General features: G+C 41.4%; 1 non-coding gene across 1 annotated transcript; it reads right to left on the bottom strand.

The window, feature by feature from the left end:
- Positions 1-3,633: 3,633 nt before the first annotated feature.
- Trnas-cga lies at positions 3,634-3,708 on the bottom strand. Its single transcript has one exon. It is a non-coding gene; the product is annotated as a tRNA-Ser (tRNA).
- Between the last annotated feature and the right edge of the window lie 370 nt (positions 3,709-4,078).

Here is a 4,078-nt window from a genome sequence, read left to right as displayed (position 1 = left end):
CTGAACCTTTCTTTTATTTCCATCATTGCTTCCTCGATGTACAGATTGAAGAGTAGGGGCGAAAGGCTACAGCCTTGTCTTACACCCTTCTTAATACGAGCACTTCGTTCTTGATCGTCCACTCTTATTATTCCCTCTTGGTTGTTGTACATATTGTATATGACCTGTCTCTCCCTATAGCTTACCCCTACTTTTTTCAGAATTTCGAACAGCTTGTACCATTTTATATTGTCGAACGCTTTTTCCAGGTCGACAAATCCTATGAAAGTGTCTTGATTTTTCTTTAGCCTTGCTTCCATTATTAGCCGTAACGTCAGAATTGCCTCTCCCGACCCTTTACTTTTCCGAAAGCCAAACTGATTGTCACCTAGCGCATTCTCAATTTTCTTTTCCATTCTTCTGTATATTATTCTTGTAAGCAGCTTCGATGCATTAGCTGTTAAGCTGATTGTGCCATAATTCTCGCACTTGTCAGCTCTTGCCATCTTCGGAATTGTGTGGAAGATGCTTTTCCGAAAGTCAGATGGTATGTCGCCAGACTCATATATTCTACACACCAACGTGAATAGTCATTTTGTTGCCACTTCCCCCAATGATTTTAGAAATTCTGATGGAATGTTATCTATCCCTTCTGCCTTATTTGACCGTAAGTCCTCCAAAGCTCTTTTAAATTCCGATTCTAATACTGGATCCCCTATCTCTTCTAAATCGACTCCTGTTTCTTCTTCTATCACATCAGACAAATCTTCACCCTCATAGAGGCTTTCAATGTATTCTTTCCACCTATCTGCTCTCTCCTCTGCATTTAAGAGTGGAATTCCCATTACACTCTTAATGTTACCACCGTTGCTTTTAATGTCACCAAAGGTTGTTTTGACTTTCCTGTATGCTGAGTCTGTCCTTCCGACAATCATATCTTTCTCGATGTCTTCACATTTTTCCTGCAGCCATTTCGTCTTAGCTTCCCTGCACTTCCTATTTATTTCATTCCTCAGCGACTTGTATTTCTGTATTGCTGATTTTCCCGGAACATGTTTGTACTTCCTCCTTTCATCAATCAACTGAAGTATTTCTTCTGTTACCCATGGTTTCTTCGCAGCTACCTTCTTTGTACCTACGTTTTCCTTCCCAACTTCTGTGATGGCCCTTTTTAGAGATGTCCATTCCTCTTCAACTGTACTGCCTACTGCGCTATTCCTTATTGCTGTATCTATAGCATTAGAGAACTTCAAACGTATCTCGTCATTCCTTAGTACTTCCGTATCCCACTTCTTTGCGTATTGATTCTTCCTGACTAATGTCTTGAACTTCAGCCTACTCTTCATCACTACTATATTGTGGTCTGAGTCTATATCTGCTCCTGGGTACACCTTACAATCCAGTATCTGATTTCGGAATCTCTGTCTGACCATGATGTAATCTAATTGAAATCTTCCCGTATCTCCCGGCCTTTTCCAAGTATACCTCCTCCTCTTGTGATTCTTGAACAGGGTATTCGCTATTACTAGCTAAAACTTGTTACAGAACTCAATTAGTCTTTCTCCTCTTTCATTCATCGTCCCAAGCCCATATTCTCCTGTAACCTTTTCTTCTACTCCTTCCCCTACAACTGCATTCCAGTCACCCATGACTATTAGATTTTCGTCCCCCTTTACATACTGCATTACCCTTTCAATATCCTCATACACTTTCTCTATCTGTTCATCTTCAACTTGCGACGTCGGCATGTATACCTGAACTATCATTGTCGGTGTTGGTCTGCTGTCGATTCTGATTAGAACAACCTGGTCACTGAACTGTTCACAGTAACACACCCTCTGCCCTACCTTCCTATTCATAACGAATCCTACACCTGTTATACCATTTTCTGCTGCTGTTGATATTACCCGATACTCATCTGACCAGAAATCCTTGCCTTCCTTCCACTTCACTTCACTGACCCCTACTATATCTAGATTGAGCCTTTGCATTTCCCTTTTCCGATTTTCTAGTTTCCCTAGCACATTCAATCTTTTGACGTTCCACGCCCCGACTCGTAGAATGTTATCCTTACGTAGATTATTCAATCTTTTTCTCATGGTAACCTCCCCCTTGGCAGTCCCCTCCCGGTGATCCGAATGGGGGACTATTCCGGAATCTTTTGCCAATGGAGAGATCATCATGACACTTCTTCAATTACAGGCCACGTGTCCTGTGGATACACGTTACGTGTCTTTAATGCAGTGGTTTCCATTGCCTTCTGCATCCTCATGTCGTTGATCATTGCTGATTCTTCCGCCTTTAGGAGCAATTTCCCACCCCTAGGACAAGAGAGTGCCCTGAACCTCCATCCGCTCTTCCGCCCTCTTTGACAAGGCCGTTAGCAGAATGAGGCTGACTTCTTATGCCGGAAGTCTTCGGCCGCCAATGCTGATTATTTATCAAAATTTAGGTAGTGGCAGGGATCGAACCCAGGACCGAAGACCTTTTTCATTGTGAATCAAAGACGCTACCCCTAGACCATGGATCCTCATCAGCCATGATATTTTGCTAGAGAAACTGTACTGCTATGGAGTACGTGGAAAAGCATACAGCTTGTTTCAATCGTATCTGTGCAACAGATATCAAAGTGTTGAAATAATACATAATGGCACAAAATATTACTCAGCATACCTGAAAGTCAACTGTGGTGTACCCCAGGGTTCTGTTCTAGGCCCTCTGCTCTTCTTAGTTTTTATTAACGATTTTCTTAACCATCTAACAAGAGTAGAATCAGTACTTTTCACAGATGATACGAGCCTTTTTATGAAGGGAGTTAGTGAAGCTGAAAAAATAGCTTGAACAATGAATGAGTCAGATGAATGGTTCAAGGACAATTACTTAATTATAAATGACAAAAAAACCACTTGGATGAACTTTAGGCACATAAGGAACAAAGAAAAAAATAACATAAGAGTAGAGATTGGGAAATGTCTGATAGAACAAACTTCTTTTACAAAAAATTTTGGTGTATGGCTGGGCAATAACTTGAGATGGGAAAAACATGTTGAACTATTGAATAAAAAACTTAGTAAATACTGTTATGTATTAACAAAACTTAAAGAAAACTGCAATTTTGAAACAGTACTGTGTGCCTACTACTCTTACATTCATAGTAATCTAAGATATGGTATTATATTTTGGGGGAATACAGGTTTCACAAAAAGTTGTTTTAAGCTCCAAAAGAGAGCTATTTGTATTATGAAGGGCGTTGCCTACAGAGATCCATGTAGAGGACTCTTCAAGGAGTTGAAAATTTTGACCCTCCCTAGTTTGTTCATCTATGAATCAGTATGTTTCCTAAAGTCAAATAAAGAATTCTCTTCTCTAAACAGTGAAGTACACGACTATCAGACCGGAAACAGGCATGATTTCCGTAGAAACATACACTCAAAATCTCTGTACCAAAATAGTGTGATGTATCTACCCAAAATAATGTTCAATGCCTTACCAAAAGAAATAAAGAGCATACAAAACTTGCGTACATTTAAAAAAGAATTAAAGAGGCTCCTATTAGGTCAGAGTTTCTATAATGTTGATGAATTTCCAGAATGAGATTTTCACTCTGCAGCGGAGTGTGCGCTGATATGAAACTTCCTGGCAGATTAAAACTGTGTGCCCGACCGAGACTCGAACTCGGGACCTTTGCCTTTCGCGGGCAAGCGCTCTACCAACTGAGCTACCGAAGCACGACTCATGGCCGATACTCACAGCTTTATTTCCGCCAGTATCTCGTCTCCTACCTTCCAAACTTTACAGAAGCTCTCCTGCGAACCTAGCAGAACTAGCACTCCTGAAAGAAAGGATATAGCGGAGACATGGCTTAGCCACAGCCTGGGGGATGTTTCCAGAATGAGATTTTCACTCTGCAGTGGAGTGTGCACTGATATGAAACTTCCTGGGAGATTAAAACTGTGTGCCCGACCGAGACTCGAACTCGGGACCTTTGCCTTTCGCGGGCAAGCGCTCTACCATCTGAGCTACCGAAGCACGACTCACGGCCGGTACTCACAGCTTTATTTCTGCCAAGCTGTGGCTAAGCCATGTCTCCGCTATATCC

This window comes from Schistocerca americana, chromosome 8, assembly GCF_021461395.2.
Source record: "Schistocerca americana isolate TAMUIC-IGC-003095 chromosome 8, iqSchAmer2.1, whole genome shotgun sequence".
Lineage (NCBI taxonomy): Eukaryota > Metazoa > Arthropoda > Insecta > Orthoptera > Acrididae > Schistocerca > Schistocerca americana.
This window is presented reverse-complemented; position numbering and strand designations above follow the sequence as displayed.